At 37.2% G+C, this 24,760-nt stretch overlaps 1 long non-coding RNA gene across 1 annotated transcript in view; it reads left to right on the forward strand.

Annotated features, from left to right (window-relative positions):
- The window catches only part of LOC107128958 (uncharacterized), a 300,530-nt gene that overhangs the window by 159,608 nt on the left and 116,162 nt on the right, over window positions 1-24,760 (forward strand). The window lies entirely within an intron of this gene.

The raw sequence follows: 24,760 nt of genomic DNA on the forward strand, positions 1-24,760 counted from the left end.
AGCATAGAGTTTGTATGACTGTTGAAGGCAGAGTCACTTTTTACTGCCCCAAACAGGGAGCTCTCAGGCTCTCCTGCTCTTTGTGGTGGCAGCACTAGAGGACCTCTTATTGGGCTACCTAGTTGGGGCAGGGGGCCTTTCCTTTCCTTTAAGTCCAGGCTAAAAGGCTATTCCACCAGTGGAGTGGCAGTCATCACTCACAGACTGAGAGAGGCAGCAGTCTGGCTAGTTTGTGCCAACTTCCTGTGGTTGTAGCTGTGGCTATGCTTGGAGTGTTGTGTGGAGGAGAAACAGGGGTCTCCTTCTCTATGCCTGGGCTGTAGCACAGAGGCTGCTCAGCTGGTCGGAGGGAATTTCACTCTTTGAGAACTGAGCACAGAATTTGTGCTCCTGCTGGAAATGGACTCACTTTCACAGCCCCATGCCGGGAGCTCTTGGGCTCTAGAAAGTCCTTTCGTTTTCTTTATCCCAGGGGCTGCCCTTTTGGTGTGCTGTACTCGTCTTTCCCCCCAAGAAGTAGCACTACCTGAGGGCTACACTGCTGGGAATCCTGCAACTCCTTTAGGTCCAGCTAGCAGTGTTGCTACAGCCCTCCTACTGGGCACTGGGTAATGTCAGAGGGAGCTCCAGGGATATGTAGATACCAGAGTTGAGGTTCCTAGGGCAGGATACAGTACCTGACAGCTGTGCTGTCACAGTGGCATCCTGCTGCAGCCAGTGAGTCTGGGTGTTGGGTGAGTGACCCAGTGTGAGTTTACAGTCTGCTGCAATGCTCTCAAGTATTCTCCAAACTACCACCCATACTAGTGCAGTCATGAAGACAGAGGAGCTCTCCCATAGTTCCGATCCTAGAAGTCTGCAGTAGGGATGAGGGCTACTGAAACACTCGCACTTACCTTTACATACTGAGTCCCTCCAAGCTTCTAGCTGATTATGACTAAGTTGGCTTTTCTCTTCTTCTTTTTCTGTGCTTCAGGTTTTTCCTGTGAGCCCTCCACTGGGTTCTAGTGTTCTCTCTTTGATATTCTATTTGAGGTATGATTATTCATTATTTTTGTTCTTTCTAGGGATAACTGATGTCCAGCGTCTCTAGTCAGTTATCTTAAACCCTCTGACATGGAATTTTTTGAATGAATATTTACTATAAACATCATTCAGAACTAGTTTTCAGGGGGACAAATTTTGGAAATTTTGAGTTCGTTCATGACTCAACCATCATTTATTGAGCACTTACTCTGTTCTGCATGCTGTTTGTGGTGTTGTGCATGGACAGTCAATGACACAAATATGAAGTACTTGTCCTTGTGGAGCACTGAGGTTGGGAAGATGGCGATAAGATAGGCAGAAATATAACAGTCGGGGACATGATGTCCATTATTGTATCCATTCTGGAAAGACGTAAAAAGCCTGATAATCACCTTTCTTCCTTGGGAAGGCTGCAAAATGCTGACCCAAAAGGAAAGAAAATGAGGGAATAAATGCTCCAACCAACCTGGGGATTAAGCATCCAGTTGAGAGGGAATACAATGAGGGACTTCAACCTTCTACATCATCTGTATACATTTGAGCATGAGCCAAAAATTAGGGGGTATAAAATTAAAAAGTAAGGGAAAAATTCTTGAGTTTTTAATCACATCCCCATGTTGATAAAATATTTATGAGTTCTCCTTCAATTAATTAGAATAAACTATGTAACACTGCAAGAAACAAATTGAAAATTTAATAAAGTAAGTTCACTTCCAATTTCTTTTGAAGAAAGAAGCTAATTATATTTAGTTCTGTAATTATAACTTTAATTAAAATATAATGCAAAATATTCCATAAAGTGAAAACAGTGCTGAGTAATATAATGGAGCCTTTAAGACAATTTGTTCTTTAGATGAAAATTTATAATTTAAAACAAAGCCTTTAGTGTACCCTTTCCTCCAAATTTCATCCTTTTGGTATGAATTAAATTTAACAACCTTCTTATAAAGACTAATTAATGTTTATTTACTGTTTTAAACCTATTTCCTCCTGTTTGTTGTGTGCTAAAATCTCCTTTTCATTTGTTATAGCTATCTTCCTTTTCGAGTTTGTTTAAAGAGATACTCCCGTTTCCCCTTTGCATATCATAATGTATAGCACATCTCTTTTGAGTTAGAACGTGGCTTGAAACTTTCAATGACTTAAAACTTGAAAGCTCAGATGCTCTTAGAAGTGTGTTCGCATATCAGTCCCCTTCACCTGGCTGGCACAGAGATGATTTGATTGCTGCAGGCAAACATCCCGGTGGAAGGAAATTTAGATCCTCTAAAATGAAATTAGGAAGGTGATAAAATGACCTTCTGGTGATGTTTTTAATAATCATTTGCTCTCAAACACTTCTCAGAGGAATAGAGTTGACTAATAGTTTGCCCAGATGTTAGACTTAAATTCCAAAGTCTACTAGAATGTGGGGCCATTTGCTGTGATGAAAGTCATATCCATTTCTAAAGGCCTTTTAAATTGCTCTTTAATTTTAAAGCTGCTCTGCTTTTACCCAAATCACAGAGGTTTATGGAAGGAAAATGCCTAGCTTGAAACTCAGAGTTTTTCTACTCAGCATCTCTTTATACTTTACCATTCGAGGAAAGATTCACTGGCTTTTCATCTGAATCAATTCAAAATGACTAAAAAATATTTATTGAATGCATACTGTATAGAAGATATTATACTTTCTGTGCAAAAATATCTCCCTGAGTAGTTGTTAAAAATCAGATTTCTACACTACCACTGCCTCCCACTCACATATTCAGATTCAGTTCATCTTGTGTGAGTCCCAGGTGATTTTTATTCAATTAGTTTGAGAGACATTGTACTACTGGGTGTCTACAAGCTTCCAGAGTTGAGTAATATTAATACAAAGAACTTACAACCCTAGTGCCTGATGTTGTTAATTCAATGAGGGAACATACATATTTACAACTCCTTTTGCTTTCTATTGGGACAGACCTTATCTTGTTCTTTCTGGAGTGGAGAAGATGGTTGGGGTAAGTGAGGAGAGGAAATTGTCTGCTCTTTGGATGTGGAGAATGGAAGTCCTGTTGCCTATGATTTGGGTCTCAGTAAATGTCATGGTGAGGTACAAAGTAATCAAGAAAGGCATTGATTGGGGGTGGCTAGGATGCAAGGAAGTGATGTACCCAGAATTAGTGTCTTGCTTGACGCTTTACTTTAAGGCCATAACCTTGGGTGCCTATTCCTGAAATACCTAACCACTCAGATTTTCAAACCTCCTGAGTTTTGCAGAAAAGATTGGTGGCTTTTGAAGGGACTTTATGTGCTTCATTTTGATCTGTTTTACTGTGTCTAGCTTAGGGTCTGCACATACTGGATGCGCTAATGTTTACTGAATGTTTAATTATCATGGATAAAAATATTTGAAAAAGTAAAATTTGCTCATTCTAATAAGTTAAACCACAGCAGAAACACAAAAAAACTCATTGTCTTTTGTACTGCCCATATCCTTGAGGTAACAAACGTGAACAGGTTGGGATGAATACTTTCATATCTTTTGCTGTAGGTAGGTTTTAATATATTTTAAACCAAATGATATCATACTAAACACAATAATCTGCATTTTTTTTTTTTTTTTGGTGGTTTTGTGAAAGCATACGCCTCCCTGCAGGAACTGTTAACTGCAAGAGAGCACAGAAACCTAAGGTAGGGTGTTTCACGGGAGGCTAGATCTGTGACCCTTACAATTCTAGATGCCTAGCAGGAAGATTACAACTCAGTGATTCTCATGGAGGCAGAGCTGGGGGCTATTTTGCCACCCTGCTCCCCAGGGAACATTTGGCAGCACCAGAGGCACTTTGTTGTCGCCCGTGGGGGGTGCCCCTAGTATTTTGTGGGTAGAGTCCAGGGATTCTGCTCACCCTTCTACCATGCACAAGGGAGCCACTGCCCCTACCCCACCCCTGCCAACTCCCCACACAGCAAAGAATGAACTAGCCCAAAACGTTAATGGTACCAGATTGAGAAATGTTAGAATAGAGAACACTGAGGACTCTGTCCCTGAAAAGACAGGGATTTATTTTCACTCTTGTGAGAAATTCTACCAGAAAAGGATACAGAGCTAAATATCTCCCGTCAGTACAGAGCTTTTCAGTTTCTAATGTACTTTCTTGTATAATCCCTATTTGGTGCTCATAAATTGTGTGACTGAGGGCAAGTATCTCTATAAGCCTCTGTTTCCTCATCAACTAAATGGGCCTCATAATATCTATTATTTACAGGGCAATTCAATAAGAAGATGCACTATACCCGGCCCATGGGCAGTATTCAGTATGTATACGTTGTTACCATTATTTATGATTTGGGTTTCATCAAATGCGCAGAAGCCCCTCAATGTGTTCCAAGTATAAAGACTTTTAATTTAGGGAAATAGAGATTTAGGCAATTTTGGGGAGGATGTGGTAGCAAAGGTCAATGGTCAGGAGAGATATTTCTAATCATCTCAGTCAGCAGCCTTGAACTCACCAGGTCTAGACACCCATGGAAAGCTGCTGTAACTCTCAAGAGCTCCAGGGTGCTGCAGGAATCCCTACTGTGCTGTTCAACCTGCCTTCTAGGGGAGAAAGTCTCCAGCAGACACCTCCCACCACTACAGGTGTCCACAGCACTGAAGCGGGGGATGCACACAGGTGTCCCCAGAAGCCACTGCCAACCTTTCCTGTGCTGCGATGCCTCTTTATGATCATGGCCTAATTCTCCTTTCTGCTTTCCAAATCTTGTACAAGTACTTCTCTCTGGCAGAATCCAACCTGGAGATGTTCCATGAAGGAAATTCTGGAAATTATGGTTCTGACTTCTTTGCAATGTAGAGGACACCACGGAAGGGGAAGACAAGGATGTTGAGGTGACAACAGACAGTTTGGCATACTTACTGCAATTGCTCTTATTTCTGCAGTTCTCTGAAATAGGCATTATCTTCACTTTTTAGGTGAAGAAATGGTCACTCAGAGAGGTGATTATATTCTTCTGAAGTATAATTTGTGACAGACCTGGATTCTGAACGTAATATTTTCTCCACTGCACCATCATTCTCTAGATGTGGTACAAAAAATTAGCCACGACTTTGGAGTCATTAAAATAAAAAAGGCTTTATTTCTCCAAACATTTTTCTTCCGTAAGTCTAAATTTCTTTATTATTCATTTGGGTTAAAATATTAAATTCCTCTTTTAAAGTCATAGTAAAGTAATAGGGGTGGCCATAAAAACATTACTGATGATTAATGTCTTAGTCCAAATATCTTCAAATATCCAATATCATCAAATTAGAATATTAAGTCAAAGGAATCCTATTGTCCTCCTGGCTGGTTTCACTACAAAGCAATGCAATAGAAAGAAAGTGGACTTAGAGTTTGACTTGGCTTTTGTGATTTGCTCTCTGAGTGACTTTGGGCAAAATAGTAGCTTTGCTGAGGTCTGGTATTCTCATAAATAGAAGGGAGATGACATCATTGCCCTCAAAGTTTCAATATGAAGATTTAATAAGATAGTATCAAGAGAGCATGGAGAAGCACCTTATTTCTTTACACACTTGTGCTAAAGAATATTTGAAATGCATCACTGGGTTAGGTGCTATGCTAAGCACTAGGAGGATAGATGAGGTCTTAGCCCCTATGGGGCATATAACCTAGTGTCTTTGGGAGGGAGACAATATGAATAAATAAATAAAACTCTAAAGAAGATAGCATATAGCCTCACAATTGCAATACAGAAATAAACATGGTGATAGGCTATAGAGTGGGGATATGGTAGGATGTTTTGGATGGGTTGATCCACGCTAAGGTGGTAGATATTTGATCTGAGACCTGAAGTATTACATTAACTCTTTCTACAAATATTTATTTAAAAACCTGTTATGTGCCAGACACTATTCTAGGCACTGGAGATAAAGCAGGGAACAAGACAATCTGTACTTGTAATTTTAGTGAGGAGATACAGATAAACAAATGTATAAGTAAATATAGAGGGTGATCTATTTTATGGAGAAAAGTGAAGCAGGGCATATGGCACTGCTGGGAAAACATTTGAGCTGACATCGAAGGGAGTCATAGACAAGCCATGAAACTATCTAGGGGAAAAGCACTCTAGGCAGTTGGAAAGGCAAATATAAAGGTCCTGAGGCAGCAGCATGCCTGTTTGAGGAAAGCTAGGTTGCCAATGTGAGTGGAAAGAAGGGAATGAGGGAGAGGATAATAGAAGAGAAGCTCAGAGAGGTAAAAGGGTCTAGGTTATGTGGTCTTTTGTGGTTGATGGTGAAAACATTGGCTTTTTGTTTGAGTAAGATGGATGACAATGCCTGGTGGTAAAAAATAGACTGTAGGGAGCAATGTGGGATCAGGAATGCACATTAGGATGCTAGAGCAAGTATACACATGAGACAGGATGGTGCCTTGGACCAGAATGGTAGCAGTGGTGATAGTGGTAACTATTTGGATTCTGGATATGTTTTATTTTATTTTATTTTATTTTATTTTATTTTATTTTTGAGACAGAATCCCACGCTATCACCCAGTGCCATGGTGTGATCTTAGCTCAATGTAACTTCCGGCTTCCAGGTTCAAGCAATTCTCATGCCTCAGCCTCCTGAATATCTGGGATTACAGATGTCTGCTACCACTCCTGGCTAATTTTTGTATTTTTTAAGTAGAGATGGGGTTTCACCATGTTGGCCAGGCTGGTCTCAAAGTCCTGACCTCAGGTGATCCACCTGCCTTAGCCCCCCAAAGTGCTGGGATTACAGGCGTGAGCCACTGTGCCTGGCCTAAATTCTGGATATATTTTAAAAGCAATGTCAACAGGGAGGATATAATCAAAGGTTAGATTTTGGGCAAAAAAAAAAAAAAGGAGTCAGGGATGACTCCAAGATTTGGGACCAGAGTTGTTCAGAAAAGGTAGAGCTGTCATTTATTGAGATGGGGAAGCAGGTTGCAGGGAGGGAATTAAAAGTTCTATTATGGTCTTGTTAAGTTTAAGATGCCAGTTAAACATCCACATGATAAGTGGGAATATGAAGTTTTGGGAAAAGTCAATGGTGGAGATCTAAGTTTGGGGTTTGAAAGCATATAGATGGTTTCTAAACCCATGAAACTAAATGCAATCACTGACTGTAGATAGAGTAGCTGAAAGGCCCGAGGTCTAATCTCTGGGGTGTGGCAATGTTTACAGGTGGAGAAGAGAAAAGTAGTTAACAGAATGGATACTTTAGGAAAGAAAGAGAAAGCCAAGGAAGGAAGTGCTTAAAGAAGGAATGTAGGTCAATTTGTTCAAATGCTGTGAATAACTCAAGTAAAATGAAGACTGAAATCTTGTGGATTTAGCAATGTGAGGTCAATGGTGACTTTGGCCTGAGTGGTTTTGATGTAGTAATATAGATGTAAACTTAATTGGAGAAGGATTAAGAGAGATTATAAGAAAATAAATTAGACTCTTTGAGAATTTTGTTGTAAAGAAGAACAAAGAAATGGGCAATTACGGGGAGTGTGGGAAAGAGGCGTGTGGTCAAAAGAAGGTAGAATAGAAATGGTAGACTCACAAGAACTTCAAAGTAAAATGATATATCAGACTTACCTAGAGAGTTTGCTCAAATGAGATTGTTAGGTTCTACTCAAACTTCAAGAGCTCATCACAGTCACCCGTGTATGGGGGGAGGTGTTGCACATTAAAACCAGACAGCTGGGCCCCCCTCTAGAGTTTCCAGTTCAGTAGGTCACGGGTAGGACTCTAGAATATGCATTTCCATCATGATCTCAGGTGATGCAGATGCTACTGGTACAGGGAACACACTTCGAGTATTACTGCTCACGTACACAAATTCCTTTGCTGACCCTTCTATCCAAAGTAACATCCTATCCTCCCATCCTTTTCTTCCACTCTTTCACTATGTGCATCTGCCTTATTTGTTTTTCATTATTTAAATCCCTGTTGGCATAGTTTCTCTAGGAAAGGAGACCTATCTGTCTTGTTTACCATTGTTCCCCATGTGTAGCATCATAGTTAGCATACAATGGAAACAAATTTTTAAAAAATGAATTAAATAAAGAAATGAGAAGTTCCAACAATAATAAGTATTGCTTTATACAATCTTTGAGATGCCTAATATTTCCTTGGAACTCTTTATAAAGATAAACAGAAAGCCATGTTTTGCCAAATGGCAAACTAAGAGTTAAATTTCAGCCTATGAGACACCCAGAGGCATCAGAGCTGGTTATTTACATTTCAAAATTCATTGTAACCAGCCTAGTGATCCCTAATGTGGCTGTTATGTGGTGTTTCAAATATGATCACATAACTTTCAAAGAAAATTCTGCTTGGAAAGCCATGAGTTGTTTTGTCATTAATTATTTACGTCTAGGTTCACAACTGCCACCATTTCAGAAACTTCCCTAGTTGAAGAAATAACATTAGAGGCGTGCTTCGATCTTCAATGCACTAATTAGCCTATAAGCCAACTCATTTGTAGCTGGCTCAGTCTAACTCATCCAGGTTTTACATGGGGGATATTTAAGGCCCATTTAGTTGGAAAAATTTACCTGCCAATCCAAGTCTCTGAAAAATACAGCACAAAACACAACAGGGTTGCCAGGTTTCTGTTACAGTTTTTTCATGAGTGTTAAGTGAAAACATCTCTGTTTGATAGTCATCATTTGGCAATGACCATTTCTTCACTAAGACAACATGAATAAAATATGTTACATTTTGTCATTAGCAGCTCATTCAGGGAAAAGAGAAAAATTGGACACTTAAGAACATTTTACTTTCTGTCATTTCAGACTAAATGATGCTCTTAAATGATGGCTAGTCAAACCTACAGAATCTCTTAGTAACATGAAAATAAGTGTGAAGGGATGCCAAAACCCAAAGGAATCTTAAACTTGCCTTCATCAAGCTTGTCACATCATTGCTACTGGTAGTAAAAGCATTTTTGTTTTACGTTGTAATGTCTAAAGAGAATAATATATTTTTTTTTTGCCAGAGTAAAAAGTGATAATGCAACATTCATCATATTTTTTTGATATAAAATGGTCTAAAAAGGTTGAAAACTGACATTCGTTATTTTAGAGCTAATTTAAAAGCCTTGTGCATTTACAGAAGTTTTTCTGGTTGCTTTTTATAAAGTTCCAGTGTTCAATAGTCATTCGATTTTCAGAAGCATGTTTTTACATGGATTTCATGGATTTTGTTGGGTCCTCAGAATAAATGCTCAGGTTTTAATGATGGTGGTAGTACCTGACCAATTGATTGGTATATTTATTTTCTTATAGTCACTCAGCTGCTGCTCCTGTTGCATTGCAATGACCAAAGAAACAAATACTTGTCCTTTTTCCAGTTCTATAAGATTTAATCACAGCCCAAACTTTCACTCCTTTCTCTTTTTTTCCCCTCAAGGTCTCCAAAGCACTGATCTAATGAAAGAAAACTCAATCTAGGAGGTGAAAGAGAAACCAAGATTCCAAGACACAGTTGAAATGGATTGCCACGTTTATATGTATATCGATTTTTACATGACTACATTCAGAAACAAAATACCATCCTCTGTGATTAATTTATACAGTTTCCCTCTCAGTTAAATTAAAAACAAAGTGAATCCACAGCAGCAGATCCCCTTTTAGTTACAGATCTAACCTCTCTCAAGAAGCAAACATGGATTTATATCTCCCTCATTTGATGGTCAGCTTAGGACAACAACTGAATTCTTTGACACTATTGGGAATCTGCACAGTGAAATACATGTGATTTCTACTGAAAATTCCTATATATGTCAAACTGCTACATTGGAGAGGTAAGAGATTCTAATTCTGCCATTTAATCATCTTCTGAATATTAGGCCGGGAAAGAGGAAGTATAATATGACTTAAGTTTTTGAGGGGACTGGGGATCTATGCACCTCTCTCCATGATTGTGACTGTGACTTAGCTAGTGCAGTCATGCAGCATGGCACACATATTGGCTGGTAAAATACAAGATAATTAAATAAAGTACATGAAACAATGTACTTTTTTTTTTTTTTTTTCTGAGACGGAGTCTGGCTCTGTCACCCAGGCTGGAGTGCGGTCGTGTGATCTCGGCTCACTGCAAGCTCTCCCTCGCAGGTTCGTGCCATTCTCCTGCCTCAGCCTCCCGAGTAGCTGGAACTACAGGTGTGCGCCACCACGCCTGGCTAATTTTGTTTTTGTATTTTTAGTAGAGACGGGGTTTCACCGTGTTAGCCAGGATGGTCTCGATCTCCTAACCTCATGATCTGCCCGCCTCAGCCTCCTAAAGTGCAGGGATTGCAGGCGTGAGTCACTGTGCCCAGTCGAAACAATGTACTTTATTTAGTGGCTACAGATTCATTTTTATATGTATTAAAATATTGCTAGAACCACAACTCTTTGGTTTCATGCATAAAATTATCAGGACATTGTGAAAAAAAAGGCCTTAATCTGAAACAAAGTTAAAGACAATTTTAGAGAAAATACTACAGTGGGGTATGCAAGTTATGCATGAAGAAAGTGAAGGACTGACGTATGGGAACTACTGCTAGGGTAGAGTTATTTTTCTTCCTTTTAAGACATTTTGGTGAGCCTTGTCTGTCTTTTCTGAAGTATTTGGAGAAAAGGGAGGGAGGATAGAGTGGGAATGGACCTGGCCTCTTAGAGAACTATAGTTATTCAAAGTTCACCGAGTAGAAAAAGAGAAAAATTCAAAACTACATTTTGAAAAAACAGATACAAACATTTAGAGAATAATGTCATGAACACCAATATAGCTATCACCCAGATTCAACAATGGATTTTGTTGGGTTCTCAGATCAAGTCATGACCAATCTTGTTTCAATTGCATCCCATCCATTTCTTTTCATCCTCCCAGATTATTTTGAAGCAAATCCCAGGTATCATATCTCATCTATATGTATCTCAGCAGTAATCTTAGAAAGATAAGAACTTTTTTTAGAAACAGAGATTTCCAGTTGCTTATCTGGCAGGTAAGAAACACAGAAGTTGCCACTCTGTCCTAACAAGTACAAAGAAATGAGGTCATCAGACCCATCAGAGAAATGAGGTCACAGGGAAGACTACTGTCCCCAAAACTGGAGAGATTGGGAGCTACAATCCAAGATGAGATTTGAGTGGGGATACAACCAAACCATATCACCATGCTAACATCAATCAAAAGAAGTGGAAGTAGCTATACTAATTTCAGACACAGTAGACCTCAGAGCAAGGAAAATTATCAGAAATACAGAGGAGGTGTTACATAATGATAAAAGTGTCAATGCTCCAAGAAGACATAACAGTCTTTAAGGTGTGTACGCCTAATGACAGAGTGTCAAAATACTCGAAACAGAAACTGATAGAATTGCAAGGAGAGTCCACCCTTATAATTGGAGATTCCAACACTCCTCTGTTAGAAGGGGACAGATCCAAAAGGTAGAGGACATGGTTGAACTCAACAGCACCATCAGTCAACTTGTATTGCACATATTAGAAAAGAAAAATCTCAAATCAATAATTTAAGCCTTCACTTAAATTATTGAAAATAGAAAAGGAAGAGCAAATTAAATCCAAAGTAAGCAGAAGAAAAGAAATAATAAAAGCTAGAATGCACATCAATAAAATTGAAAAACACAAAGTCAATAAAAAAATAAATGAAATGAATAACTGGTCCTTTGAAAAGATCAATAAAACCTCTAGCTGGGCTAAGAGAGAGAGATGACACAAATTGCTAGTATCATACATTAAAGAGGGGGCATTACTACAGAACCCATTGATGTTAAAATGATGATAAAAGGTTATTATGAACAGTTCTATGCTCACAACTTGATAATCTAGATGAAATGGACCCAATATCTTGAAGAATACAACTTGTCAAACCTTGCACAAGAAGAAAGAGGCGATCATAAGCCAATATCTATTAAAGACATTGAATCAATAACTAATAACCTTTCAAAATAAAAAGCACCAGACCCAGATGGGTTCACTGCTAAATTATACCAAACATTTAAGGAAAAAAATCATGCCAATTCTCTACAGTCTCTTCCAGAAGATTAAAACAGTGGGAATAGTTTCTAACTCAGTCTAAGAGGCCAATGCTGCTTCAATACAAAAATCAGACAAAGATATTACATGGAAAAACCATATACAGTAATACCTCACACATACATAGGTGCAAAAATCCTCAAAAAATATTAGCAAATTCAATCCAACAATGTATAAAAATAATTACGCACCATGATCAAGTGTGGATATCTACAAACTGATTTTAAAGTTTCTATGGAGAGGCAAAATACCCAGAATAGCCAACTTGATATCGAAAGAGAAGCAAAACTGGAGGCGGTAAAAAAGTGGTGTGGTTGACAGGGGTTAGGTGAGAGGAAAAGATGAATAGATAGAGAGCATAGAGGATGTTTAGGGCAGTTAAATTATTCTGCATGATACTTTAATGTGAATACATGTCACTATACATTTGTCCAAATGCACAGAATGTCCAACACTAAGTGATCCCTAATGTAAACTATGGACTGTGGGTGAAAATTGTGTGTCAGTGTAGGTTGGTTGCATTAAACATACACTCTAATGTCAGATGTAGAGAGCAGGGTATGTTGTGTGTGTGGGGGACAGCGGGGTGGGTGGGGAGCAGGAGGTAGATAGGAACTCACTGCACTTTCTGCTCAATCTCACTGTGAACCTAAAACTGCTCAAAAAATAAAATGTATTAACAATAAAAAAGCCAAAGTAGCAGTGTCACTGTTACAACATCAAATATATGAGTAGTTCCCAAATACCATAAATATTACTCAATGTTCAAATTTCCCTGAGTACCTCATGAATTATTTTAGATTTTTACAGTTTGCTTGTATTAAGTTCCAATAAAGGTCCATACATTGCTATTAGTTGATTTGTATTGAGCTGTATTATACCAACGTGTCCTTGGTGCTTAGTTTTATTTTCTATTTTAGTGAAGATAAAAGGCAATTTTTAATCTATTGGAACCATTTACATTGCAACCTACATTTCTTAATTTATTAAGCTTCAAGCACTCAAATGTCCTCAAGAGTCTGCCAGGTAACATACATACTGGAGAAGTGGGCTAGATGAAGACTGTGACCAACAGGAGGGCTCAGGTTCTTTCTTTAGGTGGCAGCACTTTCTCAGCCCTGGCCACTACTACCCTGTAGAAATTTGTGTAGTAGGGGAGGGAGTATGACTAGATATTTGAGAGAAGCTGGCAATCTCAATTTTCATATAATGTCTCCTGAGTTTTAAAGGTTGTCAAATAATGCAAAATTTTGAAAAACCAGTATGCAGGTCAAACAAAACACATCTGCAAATGTATCCAGCTTATGACCTACCAGCACATTATTTTTGCTACAGATAATTAAATGGACTGCTGTCATTTCTATTGCCTTCTATCTTTTCATTCTGGAAGTTGAGGGGAAACATACTCCCCTTCTTATGCCCTTGTCTCCCTCTCAATTCCAGACTGTGACTCATATTTTAGGAAAAGCTGATCTGGCCCAAATGCTTCACTTTACTTATGGGATACTGGGGCTCAGAGAAGACAAGTATGTTGCAAAAAACCAACTGGCCTTGTGGATTGTCTAAATCTTTAATCTAGTCCTGATGCCAGTGCAGGGTACTGTGCACCATAGCCGCTTATTAGTAAAGCAATGGTGCAGCACCATCATGCCACTAAACACGTTTCTGCTCTAGGAGCATAAACTTTCCCACGCCTTGGCATCCCATGACTTGTTTTGTTACTTGGAAGCAGAGAAGGAAGAAGGGAACTAACATTGACCAAGAAACTAGACAGCTCTGGACCCTGTCCTAGATGCATTTTGTTATCTTAATAATTAACCATCACACAAAATCACCAAGATGTGGATACTATTATCTTTTTGAATACATGAAAAAAAGTGAGGTTCAAAGATTTAAGTCACTTTTTCTAGGCCACACAGATATTAAGTAACAGACCCAGGTTTGTGTAACTCTCAATCCTGGGTTCTTTCCATAACTCTATTAACTTCACACTGCCTGTCATTTCCAAGCTCCCAATGACACCCAATGTCATTTTCTTAATTTCTGCCATACTGTAAGCTAAGACAGATGGCTTAGGGAGTAGTGCTGCTTTCCTAGAGGACAGCCAAGGACCATAGCAGCATGTTGTCTTGGAGGTTTCTCTCCCATCATCGCTACTATTCTCTTTCCTCCACTTCAAGTCACCTTTTTGGAACTGACTTACCAATCAGGACCAATTTACTTTCTAGGTTAGTGTCCCAGCAGGAAACAGATAAAATATTCAAATGAGATAATTGAGTTAATTTTTATGAAGGGGACATTACATAGGTATGGGTAGTGTTAAGAGAAACTCACAAACAATGGTGTAGGACTCCATGGCTAGTGACAGCAGGGAACATTTCCTGCTACCAAACAGCAGCCGTAGTCTTGGAAAAAGGCAGCCACTGCAGCCTGACAGCCTGGTCGGGGAGAAACTAGGGATGAAAACTGTGATGCCCCTCCCATATATGAAAGGAAGAAAGAAAAAAAGAAGGTAAGAAAGAAGGAAGGAAGGAAGGAAAGAAAGAAAAAAAGAAAAGAAGGAAGGAAAGAAAGAGAGAAAGGAAAGAAGGAAGGAAGAAAGAGAAAGAAAGACACGGAGGGAGGGAGGAAGGAAGGAAGGAAGGAAAGAGGAAGGAAGGAAAGAAGGAAAAGACAAAGTAGAAAATGGAACTGGAGGTGCAAACAAAGAATATTCTGATTATTTCCTTCACTTTTCTACAAGCTGCTGCCACCTAAGCAGACATGAGCCTTGTTCTGAAGGGCACCTCTGTTAGAAAAGATCAGATGCTTCCCTCTCATTCTGAGCTTCACTGCTGTTTCCCTGGCTGGAATCCCAGCCAGCTTGCATCCAGACACACCTTCGGCTCTGCACTGGCATACGTGAGACGCTCTACCATCTGGGTCAGGCAACCAATATTTTCAAGCTCATGCTATAGGATCCTGAGAAGAAAAGCCGCCTTCTTTCCCAAGCACATCTGCACAGTTAACATCTGCATATTTCTGCTCTTTCTAGAGACTTGACCTGTGTTTTTACTTCACTTTCTTGCTTTCTTTGGCCCTGCTCTTTTACTTGAATTCCTAACAATATTACTCTCCCTCTCTACCTCTCTGCATCCAGGCCCAGAGTGCCAGCAAATCAAGTTATTTTCATTTTATGAATATGCATATACAAAACCCAAGATATTTTCTGAGAGAAACTTCAAATTTGATCTGCAGGAAATATGCTGTTATTTCTGCCAATGGATAGAAGTATTGCTGAATTAAACCAAAAGCCAGCCGGTTCTGTGCTCTTGGAAAGTGTTTTGCCATTTTTCAGGGAAGAACTTTTTCAGTGTGCTGTTGTTGCTTTTACAAACTATTTTTTGTTTTATCAAACAAATAGAGAAAGTTGGGGTTTTGCCCTCCTTCAAAATACTTAGAGAAGACAATGCACAATCGATTTCACATGATGTAAACCTTAAGTCCCTTGCTTCAGAAATCTGTTTCCTTCCCAACTACACCAGAATCAGCACTTTCCTTCTCATGTTAGGTCCTCTTTGTGCAATCAGCAAAAATGTAACAATTTGATTTTTTTTTAGCTCCTCATAGCACTTTTCTCACTTATACTTGCTTGACAACAGCACATAAAGAGTTGGTTTCCCCCCATTGGCAACACAAAACGTGGTACAGACATGAGTGATTAAAAAAGACAGAGCAAGAGCAAAGGGCTCATATCTTAGCAATGGTATCATTACAGAAGTTTAATGCTTATACCAGTTGAACTTTCTGGCAAGTTAGACTAACGTTAGAGTAACATTAAGTTAGTTATTAAATACTGTGTATGCTACTTATAAATGCTGATTGGATCCTATTGGTTGATGATGTTGTTGAGTTCTTTACACTTGCTAATTTTTTATCCAGTTGTTCTCTCGGTTGTTGAGAGAGGGGTGTTGAAATCACCAACTATAAATGTGTATGTGTCTGCTTTTCTTTTCAACTATGTTGCATTTGGTAGCTTTGTTGTTTGATGCATATACATTTAGGATTGCTATGTCTTCTTGTTTGATTGACCTTTTTAATCATTATATATTTACCTTTTTATTGTATATATTTTATCATTATATACTATATATCTTTTTATCAATAAATATATCATTAACGTTATATATTATATATCATTGTATGTCATAATGTATTATTATTATATATTTTATCACTATGTCTTTCTATGTTTCTGGTAATTTTCTCTGCAGTCTACTCTGTTATTAATATTAAGATAGCCACTTTAACTTTGATTTTGTTAATGTTTTGAGGATATATCTTTTTCTACTGTGTCATCATTTCATCAGTTGAAATGATATATAAAATCCCAGGCTCCTTTCATACCCCTTTAAACTCTGATATTTATTATATATAGTCGTGAGCCATATAACAATGTTTTGATCAATGATAGTCCTCATATATGATGATCCCATAAGATTATAATGGAACTTAAAATTTTCTGTCACCTAGTGAGTTTGTAACTGTCATAATGTTGTAGCACAATGTATTTGTTACTCATGGTTTTGTAATGATGCTGGTATAAGCAAACCTATTGTGTTGCCAGTCATATAAAGGTATAGCACATAAAATTGTGTAGTGTATAATGATAGTGGTAATAAGTGTGTACAGTGTTTTTTAAGGTCTACAGTAGCATATGGTAATGTCCTAGGACTTCACATTCACTCACTACTTACTCATTAACTCATCCAGAGCAACCTCCACTCCTTCAAGCTCCATTCATAGTAAATGCCCTATCCAGTGTACCATTTTTTATCCTTCACACCACATTTTTACTATACCTTTTCTATGTTTAGATTTTTTTTTTTTTTTTTTTTGAGACAGAGTTTTGCTCATTGCTCAGGCTGGAGTGCAAAATGGCACAAACTCGGCTCACTACAACCTCTGCCTCCCTGGTTCAAGTGATTCTCCTGCCTCAGCCTCTCAGGTAGCTGGGATTACAGGTATGCGCCCCCATGCCTGGCTAATTTTGTACTTTTGGTAGAGGTGGGGTTTCACCACGTTGGTCACAAAATACTTCCCATAGTGTTACAATTGTTTAAAGTATTCAGTCAAATAACATGCCCTGTAGGTTTGTAGCCAAGGAGCAATAGGCTATATAGTATATAGCCTACACGTGGAAGAGGCTATACCATTTAGGTTTATGTAAGTACATTCTCATGTTTGTGCAATAATGAAATTGCCTAATGATGTATTTTTTAGAATGTATCCATGTCATCAAGTGACACATGACCATAATTTTCTATATTTCCCTCTATATACTTTAGAACTGTATCAGACAGTATTATACTCTTTGCTTCAATCATCAAACATAATTTAGAAAACACAACAGGAGAGGAAAAGCCTATTGTAATTACCCATATTTTTGCTTGCCATGTTCATTCTTCCTTTTTGATATTCCAAGTTTCCTTCCTTTATTGTTTTCTATTGGTTTATAGCTTATTTTAGCCTTTCCTTTAGAGTAAGTCTGCTGTTTCCAAATAATCTTAGTTTTCCTTCATCTGAGAATGTCTTGATTTTTCCTTCATTTGAGAGATAGTTTCAGTGTATATATTTTTTCTTTCAGCACTTGCAAGTGTTGTGCCAGTTCCTCCTGACTACCTGCTCCGATGAGAACTCTGTCATTCTAACAGTATTCTTTTGTAGATAATGTATCATTTTTTCTCAAGTTGCTTCCAAGATTTATTATTTTTTTAAAAAAATTTTAGCTGATTGATTGTAATGTGTTCTGGCACAGATTTTTAAATTTATTTTTAGTTTATCTTGCTTATGGTTTGCTCAGCTTCTTGAGTCTGTAGAGGTTTGTCTCTTGCTAACTTTGGCAAGTTTTCAGCTGTTATTTCTCTGAGTGCTTATTTATTCTTGCTCTTTCTTCACCTCTCCTTCCAATAAAATCAATGTCAGATTTTTTGTGATAGTCCCAGAAGGCCCTGAGAATTTGTTCATTTTGGTTTTAGTCCTTTTTCACTATTTTGTTCAGATTGGATAATTTTTGTTGTTTTATCTTTACTGATTTTTCTTCTGTCCCTTCTATTCTGATGTTGAGCCCATTCATTGAGCTTTTTATTTTCTGTATTGTATTTTGGAGCTCTAAAATTTGCTTTTAGTTTTAAAATATCTTTGATTTGATTTTTAATTTATTGCCTAAGAGCTCTATGTTTTCATTTGTTTCAAGCATGTTTGTAATTGTTTGATGAAGCATTCTTATGATGGGCTGTCTTAAAAATCTTTGATAGGTAATTGTAATATCTTTGCCATCTTGGTGTTGACATCTATTGATTTTATTTTTCTTAATTCAATTTAAGCCCTTCTTGGGTTTTGCAGGGTGAGTCAGTACATTTTTGAAATCTAGGCAGTTTTCTTTATTTTATGAGACTGTGAATCTTGTTTAAACCTCTGTTTTAGCTTGCTTTCTCTGAAACTACTCTGACAGGGGAAAAAGAAGGCACAGTCTTGCTACTTCCAGTTGGAGATAGGCATCAAGGTTCCACAGTCAGTCCCTGTTGATACCTGTGGTAGAGACTTCTCGTTCTTGATGAATTGGGGTGTAAATCTGGCTCCTTGCATGCTGTCCACTGACATTGCAGTGGGGAATGGCCTCATTACTGCTGAGCAATAATGAACATCTTGACTCTTCCTGAGACCTCCTCTGACACCACCGCAGTGGGTAGCTGGAAAGACACCTCATTATTGCTGGGTGGAGATGAATGTCCAGGCCCTCCACTTGGCATTATATGATATCACCCTGCCAGAGATGTTGTAGTACCTCCTTATAGTCTTGGAAGGGTAGAAGTCTAAGCTCTCCATTTGACCTTTGATAGTATGGGTGGGGTTGGAGTCACATTTTTTTTTTTTTCTGTGGTATTTTGCTATAGAGGTGAAGTTGGTGTTTAAAATTTTCTGGCTTGTTAGGCTGTGCTTTTCCTGGTCCTTTGACTAGAGAGAGAAGAGTTTTAGGGGGCTTTTTGAGGGTCTGTTTCCTTTGTCATTTTTGAATTGTTGAGTTCCTCACCTCCAAATCTGGTATATATGAGGCAAAAAGAACAGCCAAGGAACTTACTACTGTGTTATTTTTCAGGGTTCCAAACATTCAGTTTGTCTTCATGGAGTAACACTTTTTCCTGTAGAGGTACCTATAGTATTGTTTGTGTAAGGTGCTTTGGCTTTGGTTCTGGATGGGCATAGTAGTGTAATCTTCATATGATGTCTTTGGCTGTAATCAATATCAGTACTGTCTGTGAATTCCTTATTGGCTTATGCTGCAGTTGTTTGTGGAGGCTGCCACACAACTATGATGATATAGGGACCTTCATGGGTCAGTCCTCAAGCCTCAAGAGGAGGAAGAGTATGCAAACACTGATGGTGGCAGCGGTAGACCTCAGGCAGGCCTATAAACAATCTCTTGATAGACATGTACAAGAATTTTTCTAGATCTGTTCTGTCCAATGCAGTAACCACTAGCACATGGGAATATTAATTAAAATCAAAGTGAATTAAAACAAAATATGTCCTTTTTCACAGTAGCCACATTTCAAGTGTTCAGTAGCCACACATGGCAAATGGTTACCACATTAGAAAATGAGGTTATAAAATACTTTCTTCATCATCAACTGTCTATTGGGTAGCGCTGGTTTAGAGTACATATTTAGGAGCAGAGTTACTGGTTTGAAGAGTATGAGCTTCATTACCTTTATTAGAAAATGATAAGATGTTTTCCAAAGTAGTTGTATTGATTTATACTTCCATTAGCAGTTGATAAGAATTCTTATTGTTCCATATTTGTGTTAAGAAATTTTGTCATATTGATGGGTATGAAAATGAAAAGGTACCATTTTCTCATTAACTAAAGAAAGTGGATATATTTTTATGTGTTTATTGACCGTTATAAAAGAGGCTGTTTAAATCTTTCACCCATTTTTCCATTGAGATGTTTATTCTTTTCTTATTAATTCATAGGTGTTTTAAAAGTATATTAAACATTAATCTTTTGTCTATTAAATGTACTACAAATGCCTTTTTCACTTTGTAGCTGTCATTTTTCTACTGTTTTTCTTAGTCAGAATAGAACAGACTAAACTGGGATAACAAATGAATCTCAACTCTTAGTGGAGTAATGAAGTCTGATGTTAGTAGCTGTACCTTATAAAACACATGGCCTTTACAGTTGCTGCAGCAAGGGAAGGAGAGCTGGAGAGTTGCATAGGTTATTTTTTAAGTGCTGTGTTTGGAAGTGGCTTATGCCACTACTGTCCAAATCACATCTGGCCCCAATCTAATGTGAGGGAGGTTGGAAAGTGTAGGGAAGTACATGAATATTTTGGAGGATTCACAGTATCTGCCACATGGTGCCATTTAAGGAATGGGTGCTCTAATTTTAATGTAATTGAACTTAATTCTCTTTCATTATGATTTTTTTCCTCTATCTTATTTAAAGAGTCCTTCCCTACTTCAAGGTCAGTTTCAGAAAAAAGTGGAGGATTCCTTGAATGGAATGGTGAAGCCATTTTTTCTACATTGCCTCTAAACTTGCCACCCTTTTGCTGTTCAAACTTAGGTCTTTAATTCATAAGAAATTGTCTTGTTTTAGTTAGGGGTTCAATTGTATTGTTTTAGCACCTTTTATAGAAAAACTCGTGTTTCCCACTAATCTGTGAATCAAATATCCATACATTTCTGAATATGCTTCTGGATTCCAGATACTGTTCCACCACTCTATTCATCTATTCCTGGGCTCATACCACCATATCTTAAATATTAGATTTTTATAAAAACTCTTGATGTCTTTTAAGGCAAGTATCTTACCATGTACATCCTATTATGAGCTGTCTTGGCTATTATTAGTCTTTGACCTGCTCTTTGAATCACATAATCTTTTTGTCAAATTTAAAAGTAAAGCCAGTTGGTATTGAATATATAGATCAGTTTGGGAAGAATTGTTCTTTACAATATTAAGTCTTCCTGTCTATGAACAATGATAAATCTGTACATTTATTTGGCACTTATTTAATATATTTTAATAAAGCTTCAAAAGTTTGTGTTGTTAAGGTCTTGTATATCTTTAGTTAAATTGATTTGTTGGTACTATTTAAAATGTTATTTTTAAAAAACTTACATATTTAAACTGCTTATCATATGGAAATTCAGTTGGTTTTTCAGTATATTGTATGGTCTTTTCTTTGTAATTTTTAGATTTTTTTTTCCTGACTTCCACTCAATAACAAGGTATAGAAACCTAATTTTATTTTTTACTCCTAGGAGGTGTAGTTTTATTTCTAGTTTGTCTGCTGAGGGTGTAAATTTTTTAGCTCCAGGTATATGTGTAGTGTCTCCTATTAGATTTACTACCCTGAAAGTTTTTTCTCTTGTCTTCATTCCTCATGAGGCCATGAAAAATGAAGCCCAAAGTCATTTGGGCTTAGAAGATGCCCTCAGGGTAAAGGTGAGCTTTGATCCTTCTTTACCTGGGCTCTTGTTCTTCCTTAAGCCCTCTGGAAAATCCTTATATTTTTGCCAGTTTATCAATGCATTAAAATAGATGTTTATTTTTATTTGTATTTGGTTTTAGTCAAGAGGATCAATCAATTAGTTTATATAGTCTACTATGCTGCCAGAAGCTGAAATTGTATCTGTGTGTGTGTGTATGTATATATATATATAAAGTATATATGTATGTGTATGTGTATGCATGTATGTGTATAATATATGTGTGCATACATATGCACACATAAATGCATATATATACACATATACATACATATATATACACACACAGTTTTAAACCCCTTAAAACCCAATATTTATAATAATTCCAAAAAATGTAATTTTTTTAAAGGCTGAATTTAAATGACTTGTTTCCATTGAATTATAAATCTCAGCAGCGTTATTATTGTTATTCAACCTTCTTTACTGATTTATTTTTTCCTTCTCCATTTTTCTTTCTTATTTGGTTATTAAGTCAATAAAGTATTTTAAGACCTATGGTCAACAAAGTTGGCTTATCCTTCTTATTTGGTGGATTGACATTTTAAAACAATCTACCCAGTCTCCTAACACCACGGCCTTTATATTGCACATTCTGTGACAGTGAGAGTTAACGCTAACCTTGCTAGATCTTGCAGAGTCAAGTTGTCTCTGATAAAAACTTTCCTCCCATTTCTGCCAATTAATCAACAAGTGGCTTTTGAGTTTCTACCAAAAATCTGTTACTGTGATAATGGCAAACTTGTTCTGCTAGCCAAGGGGTGTTAAGCCAGATTTTCTCAAGGGTGAGAATCTGACTAGACTGATTTTGTGTGATTACCCTAATCCTGCCCTTTCTTTCACAGATTCCCTGTAGGAATTTCCCAGGGAGACTAAAGGGTATAGTTAATTGCTTTTGGAATCTTTTCCTCTGTGGATGGTAAAGCAACACATAGAACATTGAGATAAAAATTTAAGCCCATAAGCAAGTTGTGCCTATTGAGTTCAGGAAAATTCAAAATTAGTAGTTCACTTGGTGTTTTATCATTATAATAAATATGAAAATACTTAAAGCAATGTCCCAATTTATAAACTCCTTCTTTATTGATACATAGAACATTGGCCCACAAAATATCACCCGTGCTATATAATCTCACCATTAAAGAACTGTCCTAAATATTTTTCTATAATTACAAAAAATACAACAAATATCTTTCATGAAATTAATATTTGCCCAAATTGCTACAATACTTCTCTTTTAGTGGTCAATAAAGTTAATTGATATATTTTTCTCTCATCACTGAAAAATATTTATGTTTTTACACAATTGATCCTTATTTGCTGTTGAAAAAAATTGAAATAGAGATAAGGAGACAGACAAAACTCATTTCAATACTCAGAAATAATTACTCAACATTTTCAAAAATGTTTTATTGTAAAATAACTTCATAGTTATAGGAAGGCTGTAAGAATAATACAGAGAACTCCCATATTCCCCTCAATGATTCCATATGTATATATTCAATATTCTACCTGTATATCTATTTACTATTTTTACTTATGTCACCATTTTTATATATTTATTTTATTATTTTTTATATATACATATAAACTTTTATATACATACATATATATATTTATATACACATAAATGATTCAGAAAAATATGTATATACATACACACACACATATACATTTTTTTCTAAATTATTAATCATTTGAGTGACAGTTGCATCTATCATAATCCTTCACTCTGAAGTGACTCTGAAGTGCTTCAGGGTGTATCTCCTAAGAACAAAGTCATTCCGTTACATAACCACAATTCAATTATCATATTTGAGAAACTAAGCATTGATATCATACTCTCATTTAAAATACAGCTGAAATTCAAATTTTATCAATTGTTTCAACAACATTCTTTATAATAATTTTCCATGATCCTGAGTTCAATCACCAATCATGTATAAAATGTAGCTGTCATGTTTTGTACCTTTTTTTCAATCCTCAGCCTTTCTTTATCTTTCATGACATTGACAATTTTGTGGAGAACAAACCAGTTGATTTCTAGAATGCCTTTCAATTGGTTTGATATTTCTTAATTTTGAAGTGGCTTTAAAAAGGTTATATGAACTCACTTTCAGTCCTGCTTTCCTATTCTTTTGAGATGCTAATTTATTCTGACTTTTGGTCCCTATAACTCTTCCAAGATTGTTTTTATTTAGGTCACTAGTGACCTTCATGTCACAAAATTCAATGGTCAATTCTCAGTCTTTCATTCAACCTCTTAGCAGAATTTGATAGAGTTTATCTCTTCAGCTTACTTGAGAGTACCATACTGCATACGCATTCCTAGTTCCACCACACCAATTAGTTGCAAAATCATGGAGATTCTATCTACTGTGAACCTCTATCCATTCTCTCTCATCTGTTGCTACTATAACTTCCTGATATGGTTTTTGTGTGTCCCCACCCAAATCTCATCTTGAATTGTAACTCCCACAATTCCTACCAGTGGGAGGTGATTGACTGGCTCCTCTAGTGGGAGGTGATTGAATTGTGGGGGTGGGTATTTCCTAAGCAGTGTTTGTGACAGTGAATGAACCTCACAAGGTCTGATGGTTTTAGAAACAGGAATTTCCCTACACAAGCTCTCTTTTGCCTGCTGCCATCCATGTGAGATGTGACTTGCTCCTCCTTACCTTCCACCATGATTGTGAGGCCTCCCCAGCCATGTGGAACTGTAAGTCCGTTAAACCTCTTTCTTTTGTAAATTGCTCAGTCTTGGGTATGTCTTTATCAGCAGTGTAAAAAATGGACTAATACAGTAAATTGGTACCAGTAAGGTGGGGCATTGCTGAAAAGATGCCCAAAAATGTAAAAGTGACTTTGGAACTTGGTAACAGGCAGAGATTGGAACAGTTTGGAGGGCTCAGAAGAAGACAGGAAACTGTTGGAAAGTTTGGAACTTCCTAGAGACTTGTTGAATGGATTTGATAAAAATGCTGATAGTAACATGAACAATAAGGTCCAGGTTGAGGTGGTCTCAGATGGGCACAAGAAACTTGTTGGGAACTGGAGCAAAAATGACTCTTGTTATGTTTTAGCAAAGGAACTGGTGGCATTTTGCCCCTGCCCTAAAGATTTGTGGAAATTTGAACTTGAGAGAGATGATTTAGGGTATCTGGCAG

Source organism: Macaca fascicularis, chromosome 2 (assembly GCF_037993035.2).
Source record: "Macaca fascicularis isolate 582-1 chromosome 2, T2T-MFA8v1.1".
NCBI lineage: Eukaryota > Metazoa > Chordata > Mammalia > Primates > Cercopithecidae > Macaca > Macaca fascicularis.